Source organism: Pleurodeles waltl, chromosome 5 (genome assembly GCF_031143425.1).
Source record: "Pleurodeles waltl isolate 20211129_DDA chromosome 5, aPleWal1.hap1.20221129, whole genome shotgun sequence".
Classification (NCBI taxonomy): Eukaryota; Metazoa; Chordata; class Amphibia; order Caudata; family Salamandridae; genus Pleurodeles; species Pleurodeles waltl.
Window position 1 is genome coordinate 1,010,811,576 of NC_090444.1, and position 23,908 is coordinate 1,010,835,483.

The following is a 23,908-nucleotide window of genomic DNA, read 5'->3' on the forward strand; positions in this document are numbered from 1 at the left end:
TGGGTCTCCACATTAATTGGTCCAAGTCTGAATTATTTTCATTTACAGATGCTACAGTACCAACACACTGTGAGTTCCTGCTAACATGGTGCGCTGACTCAGTCCGTTAATCGGCATCCACATTCATTGGGACAAGCAGCAACCCCTACACCTCAATTATAGTCCAGGGGTGGATAAACTGAGTGCATGGGTAGATCAATGGATTAAATTGGCTGCAATCAATGGCTGGTCGATTATCATCATTACAAAAATGGTGGTACTACCCTATTTCCTATACCTATTTCAGAACATTCCAATCCTACTCACCAATTCCTTTTTTGTCTCCTTGAGAAGTATACTACTGAGGAGCATTGTTTGAGAGGACAAACGACCCATAATAGGATAGGACGTCTTGGCATATAATCGTGGACGATTCACAGTTCCTTATTTTCAATTATATTATCTGGCAGTGCGGTGTCAGTATGCTTGACACTGGTACCACCCCGATGCCCGCCTCCCTTATGCAAATCCCGAACAAGACCTGGCACCTCCGACGCAGCTGTGGGCCCTGCAACCAGCGGGCCTTCCCCTTGACCAAACCGATATCCAGCCCTTGTCCACCACTAGTTGGGCCTTCAGAAAATACATTAGGTTACTGGGTGGTGGTATGCTTTATTCCCCTGCACTCCCTTTGGCAGACAATGTCTCTCTTCCCATTATCCGTGAGAAACTAGTTAAGGGTTCATTGACAAATCACGTGGTGCACACCTTTGGGAATCTCTTTCCGGATGGGAATGTGTTTAGCCGTACAGAAGATACATGATTCCGTGATGCAGCATATATGGATCATTTCATACTAAGACGACAACAAAACCCACTGCGGGCCCAGATTCCTACCTATCCGTTGGCCCATGATAAATTCATACCACTGACTTTAGTGGTCACAGACCAGGATGGAAGCAGGCACATTTCTAAACAATATAATACTTGCCTGTACCTCCTGCCGATACTAGACTCCAAGCTTAGAAATACATGGGAAACGGAGCTTAGATATCCATTAACTGATAAGGTCTAAAATGCCTGTTGCTTGCACACGTGATTTGTGTCCTTCAACCACCACCATAAACTCCTTCATAATAAGTTCCTGCACAGGACATACATCACACTAGCGACCAAAGCGTGAATAGACCCTGCGTGATCATCAGCCTGCCCAAAATAGCAGGCAACCTCAGCAGACTTTGCCCGTATGACATGGACGTGCAGCAGACTGACTTGTCCTGATGATAAACACTGCACTGAGCCCACTCGGTTGTTGGCCCTGTTGGGTTATGTATCGGAGATGCCTAAAACAGTACGCCGGTTTGTTGCCGTAGTGTTACTACTGGCCAAGCGCAAGGTTGCTATACACTGAGGGAGTCGACACCCACACAAGACAGTGGACAGGATCCAAAGCCTCATTTACTGTGACAATACGAGTGAGCTCAATGTAACTTTACAACCACCCACTTTTAGGCCACAAGACATATAGCAAACCTTCGCATACTTACCTTCTGACATTAGACTTCCAAGATGCAGCCACGTGATACACACCTGCTGCAATGCACGACGGATCATCCCCCCTACCCCCTTAACCCCCACCACCACAAGCAAACAAGAGATTGTCTCTGTAATATGGATCTTTGATCGTCTTGTATCCGGATTTTTGCTCGTTTTATTGTACAAAACCATTGGCCCTGCAGGTTCTGTCATTGCAAGATTTTGTGATTGGAATGCCTAGATATATTGTGCATCATTTGTCATTAGTAACTGCTATGTGTTGTATGCTATGATAAATAGTATGGTATGATAAATAGAAAACGATAAATATATACATCTTTTTTTTTTTTTAAGGCATCCAGTGTTAGTATATAGGAGACATAGGCCCTCATTCCAACCCTGGCGTTCGGTGATAAAGCAGCGGTAATACCGCCAACAGGCTGGCGGAAAAAAAAAATGGAATTACGTCCATGGCGGAAACCGCCAACACAGACAGCCACTTTAACACTCTGACCGCCACGGCGGTACAAACAAACACCGTGGCGGTAACCGCTAACAGACAGGCGGAAGACAATGTACCATCCACACTATTACAAGGCACCAATCCGCCAGCTTTTCTGGGGTGGTACCAACGCCATCAAAAGCACGGCGGAAACAGTATTTGGAAGGGAAACCACTCACCTCTCGACAGTCAACGAACAACCAGTACGCCATGGAGCCTGAGTTATGGGTCCTGCCGATGCTGTTTTACCTCCTCATTTACCAGGAACATCAAAGACGGCAGCGACGACGACGGTGAGTACTGCACCTAGCACACCGGGGAGGGTAGGAGGGAAAAGAGAGTGACACACGCACGCAACACCTGAAGCCCCCACCCACTACAACACACACACATATGCAATCACATCACAGATCCCCCCCATCACCCCTGGAAGACTTAAGGACCAAATTAAATGAGTTTAACAAGTATAATAATTGAACAATCAGATGGCCCAAGATAACTTGAAATCATCAGTATATACAAATATTAACAGCAAGTACACAAGTCCGTACACTGTCCCATTAAATGTCCGTGGTGGACCATTGGAACCAAAAAGCATGGGTGACGCCCACACATGAAACCTGCCTCAAAACGGAGAGAACACTGCAGGGGCATCAGGTTGAAAACAAACAGGCACCTCAGGGGGAAGTGGAGGGGTCCACCTCAGCCAAATGATGGGACAACACCACTGCTCCTCAAGGGGGCTCTATGCCCATTGCTTGGTCCTGGGGAGTGCAAAGCCACAGTCTCTCAAGTCTCTCAAGTGGGTCCACTGCCCACTGCTTTATCCTGGGGAGTGCAAAGCCACAGTCTCTCAAGTCTCTCAAGTAGGTGGTTTGCCCACTGCTTGGTCCTGGGGAGTGTAAAGCCACAGTCTCTCAAGTGGGTGGTGTGCCCACTGCTTGGTCCTGGGGAGTGCAAAGACACAGTCTCTCAAGTCTCTCAAGTGGGTCCACTGCTCACTGCCTGGTCCTGGGGAGTGCAAAGCCACAGTCTCTCAAGTCTCTCAAGTGGGTCCACTGCCCACTGCCTGGTCCTGGGGAGTGCAAAGCCACACTCTCTCAAGTGGGTGGTTTGCCCACATGCTCTGGAGGGGGCTTTGTGCCCAGAGTGCTTCATCCTGCCAAGGACTGGGTTAGTGGATGCTTTTCTCCACTGGTTCTGGAGGGGGCTTTGTGCCCAGAGGGCTTCATTCTGCCAAGGACTGGGTTAGTGGATGCTTTTCTCCACTGGTTCTGAAGGGGGCTTGATGCCCAGAGTGCTTCATCCTGCCAAGGATAAGGTGAGTGGATGCTTTTCTCTACTGGTTCTGGATGGGGCTTGGTGCCCAGTGTTGCAGCACCAGGGGTGTGGCAGTTCCCATTCCCTCATCTGGGTGTCTGAGCCACGAGATTTTCCGGTAACAGGTAGCATGATACTCCATGGAGGCCGAGCCACACTCCACCTTGCAACGACTTAGGCTGCAAACTGCTGGTAGTGCCAGTGCTAGTGTCTCATGTAGTGTGTGCAGGGTCCAGGACATCTCCTGCAGCCTCGAACGGCTGCCCACTGGGGGTGATGCTGATGTCCGCTGTTGTGTCACCGGCTGGGCATGTCGCGGGGCAGGTGGCAGTGGCCGTGGCGGTGTCTGCGGCGGAGATGCTGCCGGTGGTGCACGTGGCACAGGTGTCTGTAGTAGTGGAGGGAGACACCAGGCCGTCTCCTGCAGCCTCGGAAGGCTGCCCACTGGGGATGATGCTGGTGACTGGTGACTGTAGTTGTGGCAGCTGCCATGCAGGTGGTGGTGCAGGTGGCGGTGCAGGTGGCAGTGCAGGTGGCGGTGCAGGTGGCGGTGCAGGTGGCGGTTGTTGCGGCAGGTTGCTAGCCTGTCTTGAGAAATGGGGGTTACCAGTCCTTCACCCAGAGGCTCCGTGCTCTGAGGTGACTTTCCTTTGCTCTTGTGTCCCTTCCCCACCTTGGCAGTCGCTGCTGGGACCTTGGCACTGTCCTCTTTGGTTCTGGATGAGGCCTTACTGGGTGGATGGTGCGGCTTTTCTCTCCTGCATGCTGGTCCCTTCTTTACCTTGGCAGGTAGCGGAATAGGGTGGTCCTTGGCTTCAGTAGATGGCACACTGGCAGCCCTGATAGGTGCCCACTTCGATCCTCCCAGACTTGCAGGGACCACAGTGGACGACGATTTGGTGGCTGAGGTGCAGTTTTGGGCTCTAGACAACCTGGCCCTAGGGGAAGGACGGTGGGGGGGTTTAGGGAAGAGGTCAATGTTAGCCAGGAAAGGTTTTTTAGACACACTGGGACGGGAAGATGGAGGGGGTTTGGGAGTGGAGGAAGAGGTAGTGGTTGTAGGAGGTGTACATCTGCTGAGTTTGGGTGAAGGTGCATGGGTTGGAGGCTGTTGTGAGGTGGATGGCTGTTGAGTGGGTGTGTGCAGGTGTTTGTGTACTTTGGAAGGAGGGCTCACAGACACACTGGGTGAGGACACAGGGGACGTGTGAATGGTAGTGGGGGTGGTGATTGCATGTGAGCAGTGTGTAGTGATGGGCATGCTGGTGATGGAGGTAGAGGCTGAGAATGTAGTGCATGCAGGTGTGAGTGGAGATGAGACTGGGAGGGAGGTGGAGGATGTGGAGGAGGGGGACACAGTGGAGTGAGTGGATGTTGGTGTGTCTGCATGGGGATGGTGCTTGTGTGAGTGCCTGTGGGATGTTTAGTGCTTATGTTTGCCTGAGCCACTTTTGTGTGTTGATGTGTGTGCATGCTGGTCTGATGGTGTGCTTAGGATAGGCTGAGGTAAAGGTGACTGGATCTGGGTAGTGACACAGGGGCAATAGCTGCCATCAGTGCTGAGGCCAGAGCCTGAAATGCTCTCTGTTGGGCCGCCACGCCAGAATGAATGCGCTCCAGGTATGCATTTGTTTGCTGCAAATGCCTCTCAACACCCTGGATGGCATTCAAAATGGTTGACTGCCCAACAGTGAGGGATCTCAGGAGGTCAATAGCCTCCTAACTGAGGGCAGCAGGGCTGACTGGAGCAGGGCCTGAGGTACTTGGGGCGAAGGAGATGCCCACCCTCCTGGGTGAGTGGGAACGGGAAACACGCTGAGGGTCTGCTGGGAGGGCGGTGCTGGTAGGGGAGGTGGCGGCTGTACCTATTGTTTCGGTGGGCACAGAGGTGCCCGCCACCACAAGGGAGCTCCCATCAAAGGAGGAGTTGCTGACGCTGGTGACCCCTACTGTCCCCGTCATGGAGCTCCCCTCGCCCTCCATCCCAGTGGTGCCTTCAGACTCCATACATTCACCCTCCTGGGTCATGTGGGTTGCAGCTCCCTCCTGCTCCAGTGCCTCTGCTCCTCTGCCAGATGATGCTAATGCACACAAGGACAGGGTGACAAAACAAAAAGGGGGGAAAGAGAGAGGAGATACATGGACAATGCCAGCAACACCACTACAGTTTGCGGACACAACACACAGGGAGCAGCCCTGTGCACTAGGCCATGCACTAACAGTTCATAGGAAAATCACCAGCCCATGGGGGAATATGCCTAACCTCATTTGCTGCACACCTGGAACCCACAGGAGCCTGACTAGTTGTAGATGGCCACTACCACTTTTGGGGTTGGAGTGACACAGAGCCTGCCTAACAAGGGACCTACCCTAGCAAGTTCGCCCTGGCCTATGGGAACCCACAGCCCACATCCCCCACCCAGACACCTCGTAAAGCGTGCAGAGTCAGTTGAATGAGGTTGTACTCACCCCCTTGTCGCTGCTGTGATGCCCTCAGGCCCCCATCCAACTCCAGATATGCAACCACCAGGATCCGGAACATCAGGGGGGTCATGGTGCGACAGGCACCCCTTCCACGTTGGGAGGCCATCCCCAGCTGGGCCTCCGCTGTCTTCTTGCTCCAGCGGCACAGGTCCTCCCATCTCTTGCAGCAGTGGGTGCTCCGTCTACTATAGACCCCCAGGGTCCGCACTTCCTTGGCAATGGCACGCCAAATACCCTTCTTCTGGTGGGTGCAGACCTAGAGGAAAGGTAAAGTAGGAATGGAAATTACTCTTCCGTCCAGCCCGCCATACTCATTGCCCACCAGTTCCCACCCATGCCCTGACACACATACACTCATCATCCTCACATGCAGCCCTCAGCCCCCCCAACATGCCTCTTCCATCCACACCACTCCATACATTCATGTCCCACGCATCATGCTCACAGTGCACTCACCTGTTTGTCTGGAGGACCGTAGAGTAGTGTGTACTGGGGGAGGACCCCATCCACTAGTCTCTTCAACTCCTCCGAAATGAAGGCAGGGGCCCTTTCCCCAGACACTGTAGCCATTGTCGCTTCCAGACTTAGGTCACAGCAGCACTTGCCGTGCAGGCCCTCTCCTGTTGAAGGTCAGGTGTCAAGTGAGTGAACAGATATAAAATGGTGGTCACGTCCATGACGGTGCGTACCGTCACCACCGGCGTACATCGTCATTGGCTCCTGGAACAAATAGGGCCCAATGATAACCAATGCTGAATTGCATGGCGGTCTTCGATCACCTACCGCAACGCTGTACAATGCCAGCGCAGGTACCTCATTTCCCCTTGTCCCTCCTTACAGGTCAGGCAGCCGCCATTTCAGGGTGGCACATGGCAGGGCACCTAACTGCGTTACAGCACATTTGGGCACAAATATGGAAAGACAACGCCACACACCAATTTACTCACATTAGTGCAAAAAACCTTGTACAACCTATGTGGTTCATGACCCTCTGCTCACCATTCTCCTCCATAGGGCCCATCCGCTGGGGCAGCTGATGAGATGGCGTCATCCTCCGGTGTACAGACCTCTGGTGGACCTGTCGACAATGGAAGACAGGCACATCATTATCACCTACAGACTTGATCGTGCCACAATCCAAGAACTGTGTGCCCAACTGGAGCCAGACCTGATGTCAGCTATCCACCATCCCACAGATATCCCCTCTAGTGCAGGTCCTGGCCATTTCCTGGCCAGTGGTTCGTTTCAAACAACAGTGGCCATGGCATCAGGGATGTTTCAGCCAATGTTCTCTAACGTGTTGTCCAGAGTGTTATCTGCCCTGCTGAAACACATGTGCAGCTACATCGTTTTCCCCCAAATGGAGGATTTGGCCACAGTGAAAGCTGACTTCTATGCCCTGGGACATATCCCCAACATCATTGGTGCCATTGATGGTACACATGTGGCATTTGTCCCCCCCCCGCAGGAATGTACAGGTGTACAGAAATTGAAAAAGCTACCATTCAATGAATGTGCAGATAGTGTGTTTGGCAGACCAGTACATCTCTCATGTGAATGCCTAGTATCCTGGCTCTGTGCATGACATTTACATATTGAGGAATAGCAGCATCCCTTATGTGATGGGCCAACTCCAGAGGCACCGTGTGTGGCTAATAGGTCAGCCCAAGGTCCCCACACAGTATGAATAGGTGTCTGGGTATGGGGTAGTCCCTAAGGGTTGGTGTAAGTCTAACAGATATCCCTCGACATTTACAGGTGACTCTGGTTACCCCAACATCTCATGGCTACTGACCCCAGGGAGGAATGCCAGGACAAGAACCGCTACAATGAGGCACATGCGCGAACTAGGAGGATTATTCAGCGGACATTCGGCCTCCCGAAGGCCAGATTCCGGTGCCTCCATCTAACAGGTGGCTCCCTATACTACTCACCGAAGAAGGTGTGCCAGATAATTGTGGCATGCTGCATGTTGCACAACCTGCCATTGTTACGCCAGGTGCCTTTTCTGCAGGAGGATGGCCCTGATGTTGGTATTGTGGCAGCTGTTGAGCCTGTGGACAGTGAGGAAGAGGAGGCAGAGGTAGAAGATATTGACAACCGAAACAACATCATCATGCAGTACTTCCAATGAGACACAGGTAGGAGACTGGCACAGCTCATCTCATATCTGACTACTGTAGGACATCGTATAAGTCAGCCTTTTTAACCTCTGTGTATGGACCCTGACAGTTCACTTTGGCTTTCCTTTTCACAGATCTGGGTACCACATCCTGCCTTCGGATATGTTTACTGCTGCCCAACAACTGTCATAATTTGGTATGTGCAAATGAACATTTACATTGATATTTGTCTAAGTGGTTGTAATAATACATTGGTGAAAGTACAGTCTGACTCCAGATTGTTTTGTGATTCAAGGGTGTTTATTTAAGTGCTAATAAGTAGAGGGGAGCGTGCAATGGGCTGGGGTGATGGTTGAGGAATATCCATGGTAGAGTCCAGACTCTTTGTATCACAGGTGCATTGTCCAATGGGGCATAGGAAGGGGAGCAATGGCAGTTCAAGGTGGACAGGATGACAGAGTGGGACAGAAGGGTGACAATCAGGAGAGTCTTATTTCCTGGTGGGGGTCTTGGCAATGTTCTCTGTCTTGTGCCTGGATCGCAGGGACCGTTTGCCGGGTGGTTCTCCTTCTGCAGGGGGTGGGGTGCTGGTGGCCTGTTGTTCCTGTGGTGGGACATCCTGTCCACTAGTGCCAGCGGACGTGGAAGGCTGTTCATCGTTCGGGCTGGTGTCAGTGGCCTGGTGGCATACCACTGTCTGCCTCATGGTGTTGGCCATGTCTGCCAGCACCCCTGCAATGGTGACCAGGGTGATGTTAATGGACTTCAAGTCCTCCCTGATCCCCAGGTACTGTTCCTCCTGCAGCCACTGGGTCTCCTGAAACTAGGCCAGTACCGTGCCCATGGTCTCCTGGGAATGGTAGTATGCTCCCATGATGTTGGAGAGTGCCTCGTGGAGAGTGGGTTCCCTGGGCCTGTCCTCCCCCTGTCGCACAGCAGTCCTCCCAGTTTCCCTGTTATCCTGTGCTTCTGTCCCCTGAACCGTGTACCCACTGCCACTCACCCCAGGTCCCTGATCATCCTTGGTTTGTGGGGTTGCCTGGGATCCCTGTAGTGGTGGACGCACTGCTGATTGACATGTCCTGGGGACAGTGGCATGGGCCTGCTGGGTGGGTGCTGTGGTTGTGTTTCCTGAGGGGGGAGGTTCCGTGGTGGTTTGGGACTGTGGCAGGGGAACCGACTTTCCAGAGGTCCATGATGGGCTGGGCTGGTCATCTTGATCCAGGCGTGCAGAGCTGCTTTCATCACTGAGGGCCTCTTCTGTGGGGGGACTAGATATGGCTGGCACCTCCTGTCCAGTGACGTTTGGTAGGGGTCCTGTTGGGGTGTAAATGTATTGTTATTGTATCTGTGTGTGCCATGTTGTGCAATGGGTGTGTTTCCCTCTACTACTGTGCTTGCATTATCGCCTTGAACCTTGTGTGAGTGGTGATTGTGCCCTGGGTGAGTCTCTCCCTTGGACGTGCTGTGGTGATGGGTGTCCATGCAGGTCTGTGATGGGTGTCCATGCATTGGTGTTGCATGCAGGGCTTGGTATTGGGATGTGTGGGTTGTGATAGTGGGGTATATGTGAGGTGGTGGAGTGATGGGGGTGAGGAAAGGAGTCGGAGTTTGTGATGGCATGCAGGTAGGGTGGGGGATACAGTAGTAACGATTCGACTTACCAGAGTCCAGTCTTCCTGCTACTCCTGCGAGGCCCTCAGGATGCATGATCACCAAGACTTGCTCCTCCCATGTTGTTAGCTGTGGGGGAGGAGGTTTGGGTCCACTGCTAGTCCTCTGTATGGCTACCTGGTGTCTGGATACCACGGAACGTACCTTCCCCCATAGGTCGTTCCACCTCTTCCTGATATCATCCAGTGTTTTTGGATGCTGTCCCAGTGTTGACCCTGTCGACAATTGTCCACCATAGCTCCATCTTCCTTGTAATGGAAGTCTGCTGCACCTGTGATCCGAATAGCTGTGGCTCTACCCGGATGATTTCCTCCACCATGACCCTCAGCTCCTCCTCAGAAAACCTGGGGTGTCTTTGAGGTGCCATGATGTGGTGTGGGTGATGTGTGAGGTGATGGTTGATGTGATGTGTGGGGTGATGTGTTGGGGTGTGTTCTTTTTTGAGGTGCGTGGATGGTGTATGAGTGAGGGTGTTGTGTGCCTCTGGATGCTGGTGTTGTCGTAGCTTTTCTGTCTCTTTGCTTCTTCCAAAAATGTTTTGCTGTAAGGGGTTGTGGGTAATGTGGGTGTGTGTTTCATAGTGGTGTGAGTGTGTGAGTGTGGCGAGTGTATGTGTGTCAGGTGTGTGTATTTTGAATTGTCCAATGTGGTTGTGTTTTGTAAGTGTGTGTGTATTTTGAGCGCGGCATTGTGTACCGCCAATGGATTACAGCGGTTGAATGACCGCCGCGTTGATTCGTGGGTCGTGATAGTGTGGGCATATTCCTGTTGCCGTAACGGTGTGGGTTTTGGTACCGCCAGTTTATCACTGACCTTTTGTGTGGCGGACTTGTGTGGGTGTCTCTATAGTGGAGGATTTCTAAGTGTGGGTCATAATACCCGTAGCGGATTTACACCGTGGACACAGTATATTGGCGGCCGTCGGCACAGCGGTCAGCGGGATTTACCGCCAGGGTTGTAATGAGGGCCATAGACCTTACAACATGAAAAAAGACTTTGAGAGTTTATCACTGCCAGAAGATGTAAAACAAAGAGAAACTTCTCCTACCTTTTGAATGCAATGTCCTTGCCCTATGAACCTCTAGGGCCTACCATAGGATTGACGTATCAGTATTGAAAAGCAAGTTTAGGCCTGGCAAACAATTTATTTTGCTAGGTCAAACTGGAAGTTTAAAACTAAACTCCAAGCTGCAGAGGCAGGCCTGGGACATGTTTTAAAAGGCTACATCAGCGGGTGGCACATGCAGCAGACCTACTAGTAGCATTTTTTGTACAGGCCCTGGGTACTGGTTGTACAATTTCCTAGCGACTTACAAGTAAAATAATGCACCAGTTAGGTGTATGCCAATTTTTCCATGTTTGATTAGAGAACACAAACATTTTAGCACTGGTTAGCAGTGGTAAAGTGCACGGAGTCTTAATGGCAACAAAAAGGGGTCAAGTAACAGAAGGCAAAAACAACAGACCCTGCAAAAAGTGCCAGGTCCACCAGTTACCATCCCTTGGTCCACAAATCTCTTATAACAAAGTCCAGGAATCCCCTTACAAAATATTTATAATATTAAAAACGGGCCAATCTGTCCTACAAATGTTTGAAGATTATGTGCATCAGGGTGTGGCAGTCACAAACAGGTTTACAAATCATTAGCAAATTAGAATTTTTTCGCCTCCAGAACCCCCACTCTCCCACCCCCTCTCGTTGAAGGATTAGCATGAAACTCCATATACTAACAATAAGCTAAACATGCTAAGTGTCTGTCAGATTTTGTACCAGTCTGTAATACAGCACCAAAGATGTTAGCAAATAAAAGATAGATGTTTCATTGAGTGACACATGCATGCTTGTGTTTTCTAGGCAGGGAATGCCTTTTCACGTTTTCTAGGAATGAGTATGTGTTGATATTGTTGTCTTGGGTTAGATGTTTTTGAATAACCACAATTGTTTGTGTTGGTTTGTACATATCCCTGGATTTGAGGAGCATGCATTCTTGGAAAGATAATGTGAGATGTGTATTGGGCTTGAGAATGATCTCAGATGGTGGTGCTGACTATGTGGTTTCTGTTGCATACCCCCCATGTCATATATGATATTGGTATTGTATTGGTTTTTACTGTGTGAAATATAATGATTTATTTTGTGTTGTATGGATTTACAAAGGTGTCGTTTTTTTTTATTCGGTTTTTGAAATTTTCATACAAGAAGCAGTGAGGGCAAGCACAGTCATATAAATTGCCATTGGCACAATACAAATGTTTAAAGCATTGACATCACGTGTTACAGTACCTGTGACTATCTTTAGAACAAAGGAACAGGTAAGGGGGCAAGGAAAGTGGGAAAGGTAGGGTATCACTTAGAAGAAGGTTCATAAATAGTCAGCTAAATGTAGGTCCATCATGTGGTGCACCAAGGCAGCTGTCAGCAGGGATAAGCAGCACAGTGACAGCTGGTAGCATAATGTCATGGAGGAGGTGGCTTCTGGTCGAGGCACAGCCGCTGTGTCCGTGGCGGCATCTCCCTTCTCCCCTGCAAAATGACCATTCAAGTAGCACTCCAAAGGGGCCCAGATGTCATGGGGCCAGAACCACACCGGCAACAGCTCCCAGTACGCCATGAGTTGTTCTTGGCAATAGGTCGCATCCCGAAGCCATCTGGCCCTGTGTGGTGCCAGATATCCACCCTCCTGCATTGCCACCTGCTTTTTCGCCAGGAGAAGCATAGCAGTCAGTTTACGCGAGCCCAGAGCGATATCCTTTGCATATCCCAGCAGAGCAACCCTTGGCAAATATTCCTTCACCTAGCCAGTGATGTCACCTATAGTTGCAAACACTTTGGTTCAAAAGCCCCGAACCGCCAGGAAATCCCACACCCAGTGCATAAAGTCAGCATTATGGTGTGCGCAGCGTGTACACCATGTGTCCTGGATAAGGCCCAGGTAAAATAACCTGTCCAGAGTACAGTATAGCCTATGTAAATACTTGAAGTGCAGCAAGCAAAGCCTATAATTGGGCGACAGTGAGCAGTACTGGGTGCAGCAATATTTCCATTGGACATCAGTCAGGGGTGCTCCCAAGTCCACCTCCCATGCCCAAAGGGCGAGAGGGAAGCAAGGCAGTGCCACCTCCTGCATCCGGACATAGAGTGGTGTCACCAGTCTGCATTGGGATGGCGTTGTGAGAAATATTCCCAGTACCAGCAGCACAGGTGGGGCTGCTGAGAAAGTACAATGCAGTCCCTGGATTGCAGCTCATAGCTGGTAACATGTGAATGTGTCCAATAGGGACACCTGTAGGGCCCAGCAGTGCTTGCTGTGGCTTAACAAAGGAGGTACCCTCCACATATATTGCTCTGTGGTGTGACCCCCCACCCATCCCAAACACTTACCTGGGACTTCTGCGGAGGGATCCATGGCACCACATTTGCAGAACAAAATGAAACAAAAATCAGAGGAAAAATTAACCCTGACACTGCATGTTACTTTTCAGAATGAGGCTAGCTCTAAGAAAGACCTGGAAGAAGAAAAGAGAGGGCGGACAGAGAGCAATAAAGAAAGGGAGGGGTAAAGGGGGTGGCATGCAGAACGTGGAGAAGAAGGGGAAGCCAAAGACACCAGGAGAGAGGTGCAAGAAGAAAAAACTGTTGAGACAGAAGAAGGTAAAGGAGGAACCAGAGACCAAGGAAGGAAACGATGAGGATGAGAAGATGAAGGAAGAGCTGAGCCCGGATGAGAATCAAATGAGGGGAGAGCGACGCCAGGACATGAAGCAGACGGCTGGTGTAGACGGACTGACTTGGCTGAGGGTCATCAGGAGGCGAGTCTTCTACTCTCCTGTGTTTGCCGTGGCCAATTGTGAGTTTCAATTGTCTGGCACCCACATTCCCCATGGTTGGCCCAAAGACGAGTGTCAAATTTCACAGGAGCTACTAGAGGCACTCAGCGAGTCATTCAGGAGGGCCGGGGGGACGAACAGGCCCACTGCACTGCAATTCTCCCCAGCAGAAGGATGTTAAGTAAGTTGTCTGCCCGGCCCTCCGCGTGCCCATGTGCAGATATGGGGGCTCTGAGGAAGAGTGGCACAGGGCACAGATGGGTCCTATCTCACCCCACAGGCATTCCTGGAGTGCAGGAGAAGGCCAAGACTCTCCACTAAATATGTTCCAGGTTCACCAGTTCATTTAATAAAAAGGCCTCAGTCCCCCAGAGATAGGACAGTGCAGGAGCAGCAGTGTGTGGCACTTCTCATGCCATGCCCAGATGAAGGGCTGCATGGAGATCACAATAGGCCAGCATCCTCAAGGGTAAAAGGCCCAGTGGGGAAGGACTAGAGGAATGGTCTCTTTGCCTCACAGGCCACACATATTCAGATAGGGTTACAAATCCACTCAACTATGCCCCCAGGTAACCGTGACACTAATAATCCACCTTGGACCCAGTCTGCACAGAGGGGGCACCCCAATCTCCCACTGGGCCCCAAGCCCAGATGGTGCTGTGTTGCCCTTCTACGGATCCCAGTGAAACAGTCAGGGCAGGAGATCACTTGTATGCCAGAAAGTTAGCTACATTCCCAGGGCCAGCACAAATGGGATTAGATGGTCTTATACAGCTGGGCTGAGTTGTGGCAGTACAACTTCCTTACCTTGCCTGTTAACTGACTATGGTGCCCTCTCATTCACCGCCGCAGTCCTCAGTTGCTGCCGCCCTGATTCAGGCCTCTGGTGCAGCACAGTCCTCAGGACCAGTAGCTATGAATTCTCACTCTCCAGCAGCCACAGTAGAAATAGCGCGGCCAGTCCCCCCGTAGGGCCCAAAGGGCACGCAATGCTTGGGTGAGATACCTCAGTTGCTGGTATTCGCCATGCCCTGGGGACCGGTGCAGTGCCAAACCAAGTCAACCCAAGTAGTGAACTTCTCATCCAGCGGTGTCCTTTTCACATTGCTGCCCGCTGGAGTGGCAGGTAATGCCAGGTGCTGCCTTAGGGCCAGCTCTAGTATCAGTCAGCACCTGCATCGATTTGGGCCATGCTACTGTTCCATTTTCACCTCATGGTGCTCTTGGTCTCTGTTAAGCCCCAAAGGCCCTCTGCCTCTCAGCTGCGTCACTTGCAACCAAGCAGCCCGCAGGCCCAGCCCCCTACCACCAGTTCTGTTGGGAACAGGAGCTGAATATCGGGCCATAGCACTCAGGGGGCCCAAGGAGAGGGTCTGCTAACTTTAATTCCCCTGCAGGCCGCTCCGCACCAGCACCATAGTCGGGTAGCCACCCATGAGGCAGGTATGGGAAAGGCCCTAGCGTTTCTTCACCACAATTGGCTGTGCTGCCACCCTCAGCCTCCAAATTGGAGGTGCCACAGCAGCCCCATCTGCATCAACACCCAGGCACAGCCAGGCAGACCCTAATGCCGCAGGTAGAAGCAGATAAATGTTGGATTAAACTCTCCGACCAGCAGAGCCTTATGCAGTGGCGGGCATCTTGCAGTCAGAGTCTGTAGCACCTTCACAATGGTGTAGTTAACAAACAAACATGCATGAAATGCACATTTTCTTAAGATAATCATACAACACTTTGTGAATTGCAAAAATAAGAAAATAAGTCAGTCAAAGGATTTTTCAGACATTAGAGATCACAAATCTGGAATCATAGATTGGACCTGTGTGAAAGTGGATTATTACTTGAAGGGGGTGGTAGTCTTCTTCAAAATTTAATGCCACTATTTCTTACCAGGTCCAGTTAGGTCTCAATAACTTAAACTTGAGCACAAACCTCGGTAGCTGTACCACAGAGAAAACAGACGTGCCTTTAGGTGAAATGTGTAAAGCATTTAAAAGTACAAAAACAGGGAAAAGTAGAAAACCCAACACAATAAAAATACCACTCCTATTTATAATGCTAGAGAACGTTTTAGGGAACAGACACCAAAACAACAAAGATATCATGTAGGGAACCAGAAATATGATTTTTCAAAGTGTTAAGGCTGTTTTGTGCAAAATAGCCCAAAGTGCCAACCACAGGTATCTGGTCACTCCAGATCATGTCAAAGTTAAAAGTTAAGACTGACAGTGATGGAGTATGTGTTTTGGATCGACCCTGGTTTGTCCCAGTGGAACGCGTACCTTGTGACGTAGTCAAACTCATCGTCAACCAGGCTGTTGGTAGGTTGAGTTACCAGCTTGAAAGGGACTTGTTGATGCCAGCCAGGTAAAGTGCAGGACCTTAGTGGGAGACTAAGCTCTAGTGGGAAGCTCGAGGATCTCGATATTGAAAATGGAAAACTCAAAGAGGGTGATATCAGGGCCCAGAAAAATGTTGCTTTCATGGGGGTGCTGCTTGGCATTGGTCCCCATCAAGTACTCTATGTTTGGACTTAGCTACTTTTCTGGAAGTCAAGATCCTTTCAGCAGGTCAAACCAGCAGGTTGAATCTTACTTAGTTCGATGTTAGTGGCTCTAGCTTAGCAGTGGTCCAAAGGTAATCTCAGTTCTTTTTGTGAAAAGTTCAGAAAACATTTGTGAGTAAGTATCCAGCCTTGCAATATTGGAGGGGGGAAGAAAACACTATAACACCAGCCAAGTGTCTAGGACCTTTTCAACACTACTTGGGGGTTAAGACTCTGGTCTTCTTAAGGAGTCTTAAGACCACCTGACCGACTAACTCGCGGTGGCAGTTGGTCTGCTGTGGTCGTGTCGGTCGGACCGCCACATTACGAAGGTGGCGGAGCCACCACGGTCCAACCTCCTAACAGGGCCGGCGGTGTTCTGGCTGCACTGACAGCCTGATGGCGGTACAAGTTTGGCGGGCGACACTGGCAGGTTGCCGCCAGTCAACAGCCTGGCGGTCTCGGCAGTTGTAATCAGCCAGGGCAGCGTTGCTTGCAGTGCTGCCCGGGAGATTACGAGTCTCCTTTCCACCAGCCTTTGCATGGCTGTAGCCCTGCAAAGGCTGGTGGAAAGAGGGTGCCAGGGGCCCCATGGGGGTCCCTGAACTGCCCATGCACTTGCCATGGGCAGTGCAGGGGCCCCCTTGGACAGCCCAGTCGTGCTTTTCACTGCCCGCATTATGGGCAGTGGAAAGGGCGACGGGTGCTGCTGCTCCTGCTGCACCGCCACATTGCCGCCAGCTTGATTACGAGCCAGCTTCAATGGTAAGGCCCTGCGGTGAACTCCTAATAGGGCTGGCAGTACAAGTTTGGCGGACAGCCTCCGCTGCCCACCAAACTCATAATGATGGCCTCAGTCTCCTAGAAGCCACCAGCAGGGTCAAGGGCCAATTCAGTTGGAACTGGTCTGCTGGACACAGCAGAGATTTAGGCTTCTTGCAGCATTTGTGTTCCTGGAGCTGAACATGAAGATAGCCACTAGCCCTTGGAATCAAGTATCTGCCCTGGGTACAAGTGGGGAGCAAGTCGAGCCCTTGGGGTTTTTCTCAGTTGGTCCAACAGCAGATGCAGTCATGCTTCTGTCTTCCACAGGTCCAGAAGTGTTCTCAAAAGGTCACCGAGGGTATGACTTTCATGCCAAGTGACTGTAGTTGCGGGAGACTCAGAATGCTGAGCACGGCCCATTGGTATGTCCTTTTAAGCCTGTTCATGTTCATGAACAGATTTTCCCCCCACTGGGATTGGTGCCACTCTGGCAACTTGGACAATGACAGGGGCAGGCCTAGGTGTGAGTTACTTCTGCCTGTGACTGAGGATGCCCTTTGAAGCTTGTGCATTTTGTAAGTAGCAGGCTGTCAGGTGACAGCTGGAAATCAACTCTGAAAAGGCTACTAGAAGAGGCTTTAGGCATGAAAATAACAACAGTTTAAAAGTGGCATTTAGTAATTTACTAATGACAGAATAGTACCTGACTATTAGATTGGATTTCAAATTACCATTAATTTGAGTCCTTGAAACATGGTTATATTTATTCAAAAACGGAGGTCATGTGTTAAAAGGTGTCATATTGTAACCTAGTGTTTTCCATGGGAGAGCCAGCCTTGCCTCAGTGTAAACGACTTTGGAGATTTTTCACTGCCAGGACATGTAAAATGTATGGACATGTCCTACTTATTAAATACCATTTACACTGCCCTGTGAGCACTTAGGGCCTACCTAGGGGTGCATCTTAAAAAATAAAATGGGAGGTCTAGGGCTGGCTAAAGGTTTTATTTGCCAGGTCGAATTTGCAGTTTTAAAACTGCACACTCAGGCTGCAAGGGTGGGCCTGGAGACATACCTTGGATTGTCACTTTAGTGGTGGCATAACAGATGCTTCAGTCCACTAGTGACGTTTAACTTAGAGGCTCTGGGTACACCGGGTACCAGATACTAAGGATTTATAGGAAAGTTAAATGTGCCAATTATGACTTTTAACCACTTTAACACATTTTAGGGGTCAGATCACAAGCTCTAGGGCCTGGTTAGCAGGGTCTCAGTGCTCAGAGTGCAAAACCTAACAGCATCAGTAAATCAATGGTGGTGATCCTAAAAAATAAGCATTTTCTTACAGGCTCTCACGTTTTGTTGTGTTAAATTCACACAAAGAGCTACACTTTGCAAACTAAAGCAATGAGAAACAATTAGCTGTATGTCAGAGCTTGTACTATAAACGAAAATTCAGAAACTCCTCTTTAACCTACAACACACCTGATGCTCAAGTAAGCGTGAACTGCAAAGTCGTTTAGTGCTCAATAGAATTGTGTTCTAGCTTCTCATTCACTACCCTAGAAAGATTGGCTCACCCTGTTGGTTTCTTGAAACTAACGATTTCGAGACGGAATTATCCTCACTATATAGTGTATGAGAACCTCATGGGACTGAGAGCTAAACAGCTGGGTACTATAGTGCATTTTGGTAAATGGCTTTGTATTTTAGGAACGTTATCTTGACAAAACAGACAGGTCCAGGGAAGTGCAGAAGAATAGACATGGGTAGATAGCTTCATAAACTGAGCGATTTGTAACTCAAACTCAAGTGAGGCCTCCAGTTTAGTCTGAACCATGTTTAAAGTGTTCAGAGCACTATCTCATCTACTTAATAAAACCTAGTCCTCTCTCCCAAGAACTATATGATAAACCCATTGCTTTTTTTACTGCCAACACGCATCTTCTGTATGACAACATCAAAAGCTACTTTCCCGAGCAAGAACAGGTGGCTTCAACTCATTCTTCAATGCATGGAGTGCCCAGAGTGAAGACCATTCTTCCCATTCACGATTCCCACACTCAATGTCAATGAAACGAGGCTCCACCAGAAAGGGACCTACGTGAATTGCCTGCTTCATTCATCATTACAACCCTCTCCATTACCTTAAACATTTCTTTCTCCTCTGGCCTTCTGACTGGAAAAAAATGTGTTTGAAACACTTACTTAAATAAACGATTCTCTACTCTATGCTGGGGGTCTAATTACAGACCAGTATCTTTGCTCCACGCCATTTTTAAAGCAGAGGACTAATACTTTGCCAATTTGGTATGCAACCACCTAGAATGAACCTGGATGTAGGGTGTCTTACTGAGCTCATTTTACAGGGCCTGCCCACAGCCTTTGATACAGTCGACTGCTCCATTCTAGTCGACCATCTGCTGGATATTGGAATATGGGGCTCTGCCTGGTTCTCCTTTTTTAGCAGGTCATAGTCAATTATTGGCACTCTTTTCCTCTAGATTCAAACCTGTCATACATGCTGAGTCCATCGGGGATTCTCAATGCCACTAATCCTATTCAATATCTATATGTGTCTCCTGATCAACATTATCAGAACATTCGGCTAGCATTGTACATCCTATGTAGATGAAACCAGGCCTATTTTGAGACATGACCACCTCTTACATGAGATTCAGCATACTCTTCAGTCTCATGGATAGTAAAACTCGGATGAGCAGAAATATGCTGAAGTTAATTACCCATAAAACTGAGGTGCTCCCATGTTGCTCAGATCACTTATGGAATGCTAGCTTATGGTGCAGCTGGATGGGAGCTTCTCCCTACCTGGCCAGTTTGGCTAAGAATGTTGGCTTTTGCTCAAATATGAAAGTCCATCTGGAAGAGTGTCAGAACCCTTTCAGGGGGCCACAGGACAAGTAGGGGTTACTGGGCCCAACAGTGGGGGCAGAGGACTTTCACTCATGATGTCCTAGGGCTGGGCCTACTATGGATTCTGAGCAACTGGGCTAAGTACCTCTTCAGGTCTTGACTCTCAGTGGAAACTTAGGTCGAGCAGACCAAGGCTCCCTTGGGGGGGTACAAAAGTGTTAACACAGACTCACAACTCAAAAATGATTGCAGCGGCAACAATTATTAACTGTCCAGCCAAATATCCACTTTTATGAAAAAAGAAAAGTACTTTATTTCTACTGCTACAAACACAAAGGAAAAATATGACATTCACAAACAAGTACACACTTCCCTTGAGATCAGGGCACTAGTGTTTCTTTAAGTGGCCACCAGACCCCATTCCCTCCTTCTCATAGCAATATTATTGTGCAGTTATTATGAGAAACATCCATGGCAAGCCCCTCTAGTAGTCTAAATCACAAGAGTCCACTTTGACTCTATTTTAGAGTCAACAATGTTCCAGCGCCTCAGTGCAAACTAGCATGCAAGTTTCCCGCAGTCGACTGGCCTGAAATCAGTCTTACCTAAACCTGCAGCTTTGGAGTGTCTGAAATTCCTGAGTGCACCCCTTTGGCAGGCACTCAGAGTGGTGGCAGCTGAATCAAATGAGTTTCGCAGCAACACACAGTCATGCCATTGAAGAAACCGGAGGTTTTCTGCAGCTCCTCCTTGCAGTGTAAGTGTCTGATACACTTCCCAGTGGAGATATGAGTAGGGGGGAGTGCAATGATTCTGAAGCAGGTCCCTCGCCCTGATGACAGAGAGCAGGTGCTCCCTTAGCAGCCTCACTTCTCTGGTGTAGGTGTGTGGATCAGATCAAGTCTTGTTGCTCCTGTTGACCCCCTCTGGCATACAGGATCACTGTATCCGCTCTGGCCCTTTCAGCATGGTGAAGTCATCAGCAACTGCCCCTCCTGGCAGACAGTGTTGTAGCTAACCACAGCACAAGCACTACATCCCTCACAGCACAGCACTAGAAATATTTCAGTGGGCTCCATTTCGATAAGCACAGCAATTAACTTGGCTCAATTCACTGCAGCCTTTCTCTGGCATACAAGGGTTACTAATTTCATTCTGCACAGAGACAGGGACCCAAGCAATGCAGCAGCCGTCGCCTCACACTGTCGTAGTTTGGACTCTTGCTCTGAGCAAGACTGCAGGTCTCAGAATGACAGTACTTTCGTTTGTAGGTGACTAAGTTCCTTTCTACAACTAGTTGTAACTGTTGTCCAAACCTTACCGGCTTACTAGCAGTACCTCACCAGAAACACAATAGTAAAAGGTGATTTGTAGCAGTCGCTTACGCATGGACTCAATGTAAGATCTCTCAGGGTTGTCGTGGTTAAACGGAAATTACCCTTTTCTCACAGATTTATTATGTCTCATACAAATGAAGGCAATAACACAGATGCAGTGAAGTTATAATAGTTTTTATTCAACATAACTGCAATTTGCGATAAGTTGCATGAACTGCAATGATTAGGATAATGAATATACCAAGAAACAGTATTGTGAAGAGGAGAGTCATTGTTATAAAGACCCCCACCATTATGCAATATATGAAAGAAATATATGTATATGTAAAAAATGGAATAAGCCCTAATACCCTAAGGAGAGTAAGTCTAACCTCCTACCTATAGAAGGAGAGCTGGGTTCGTTAAACCTAATCTGCCAAAGCTGTGTCCATGAGAGGAGCCCCCAACCCTCGTTACCTTGGAATGAGGTCTCTATCTCAGACTCCGCAGGGACACGAAGACTGGGTCAGCGTCAAGATGACTGTAGCATCGGTATCAGCGATGGTGGCGATGCCCTCTGGTCAGAATCCCTCTGATTATCTGTCTAAAAGTGTGTTGTATTTATACAGATTTACAAGGTCCCCTGACATAAGTGTTATTAATAACAATAGATAACAGGCATGCTTGGGACGGCAATTAATATCAACAATCCCTCGAAAGTATTGAGAGGGAAAATCCCTAAGTGTGAATGCCTACTGTATGTTTGTCTTTCGTGCTTGATCTTGACGCCTTGACGCAGTGACACTGATAATAGAACCCATAACAAGTGGTCTAAGTTATAAACAAGCCTGCCATTTTAAAGGAAAGAAATAATTAAGTGAATTAAGACAGAGCAAGCTAAGTAGGTTAAAAGTCACTGGGCGACGGGGGCACGAGTTTACAAGCCTACAGCTACGCTAACTCCTGTTATCCCGCTAAAACAAACTCGGATTCACTACACCCTCCCCATTGCCGTAACAGGTATGATGAAGGGAAAGAAATCCGAAAAATGCTAAAAAGCCGCTACTGAACTAAAAAAGCCAAAAGACAAAAACGAAAACTCAAGAGAAAATCATTTCTGTGTGTAAAAATTTGTCCAAAAAACAAACAGATATTTTAATATCAACCATGACAAGTAAAAGCAAACGTTTAATATAATTGCATATTTTGGAACCGGGAACTGGTAAACAAATTTTGATCAAATTATGTGCTATACGCAGGATCTTGAAGAATGTCATCGAAGTCACCATTCAAGGATCTTAAAAAAGAGTCAACATCGTCTGATGTGAAATTGAGAGTTGGACGGACAAACGGATCCACAGAGCAAAAGTGAGCCATATTCATCGGTGTATCGATACTTGCTGCAGCGGCCTCATCCATGTTAGATTGTATAACAGATGGCTCATAGGTGGCCTCGCGGAGCAACCGTAGTCTCAAGGGGCATGACCGTGTATGAACCCTCATCGGGGACATCAGCAGTTCTTGGTCCACAGGAGATGTAGGTGCAACAGCAAGACAGACCATAGGCAGATGTTCAAAGAGACACCATATGCAGCGGAACACCGGTTGTACACACCATAGTAGAGGCCGAAATGACAATGACCAGTCAAATTCCAGTTCCACCAGCAAAGGTGTACCGAAGATCCAAACCATGCGTTCACGGCACAGCGGTGTTGACGGGAGCGGCTCCATTGCTCTGTGTCGCTGGAAAAAAACAACCACTGCGAATCAGAAAGAACAGCAGTAGTAGTCCACCAATTAAAGCCAAAATAATTGGAAAGCCACCAAACACACTGGAAAAGAGAGAATGGATGGCTGATGGGATGACTCCGAAGACAGTCTGGAAGATGGACACAAAACCAGACCCGACAGCCGTAAAGAAATGAACAATCCCAGTAGTGCTGGAAGCATTGAATATTCTCGATACCAACTCTCCAAAGTGTTTGGGGAAATCGGTATTTAAAAGGGATTGTATCTCGGCTGATGATCTCTCAATCTGGAGAGCATACGTCTCTTTTGCGGATGTCAAGGTGACCTGTTTTTGAAACAATAGCGCCTTCAGTCTGCTCAATTTGTCATAGTTCACATTAATAGTATCAATGTGGGGCCACATTTCTGATACTTGTATCTCTCGTGTGGGGGGAAACAAAACATGGCCACAACACGTAACGACCTTCGTGACTGAGATTGCGTAGGCAATTCCAGGTCGTAAGCCGCAACAGCTGTCATCGCTCAGTAGAACATAACTTCCATTAGAAAGTACATGAAACACTGAACGAATCAAGGGGACGGGACTACCCTTCAGAAAACAGGCCAAATTTGCGACCCCCGCATTGCAAAGACCGTGAAGAGACACCCGTTTGCATATCATGGAATGACGAACAGTAGTCTCACATTCACTTCCGCTAAGAAAGACCTCCTGTTCACCGTTCAGACATCGATACTCAAGGGGCAACTCCCACTCTTCCTTAATAAAGCTATCTCCTAGCCGTTCATATCGTCCCACTGCAAGATGTTTTAGGCAGCTTGTGAAACGAAAGGTCGAAAACGGTAAATTAATTATGCTGTGTAAGAGCCAAATAGTTGAAGGACTTTCTGCAACCGTGAAGGGCAACTTATCTAATTTTTCTACTTGAAGCAAGGTAAAACGAGCCTCCCTTTTAGCCATTGTCTCTTGTTCCCTGGAAAAATTAAAAGCAGCGAACAGTTCACTTCCATTAATATATTTCCATGGAATGTGGCCACTTCTCAGTGTCTGTAATGCCCAACCCAGCTGCATGATGGAACGCAGCTGTGTTTGCCCATGATATAACCGGGACAAATCAGTATGAGTGATATCAATAGCAGATGACACTATATTCGACAGTGAATAAATCCGGTTGGATAGCGTGTTCATGCCATTGTCGACCAATGTTTTTTCCAA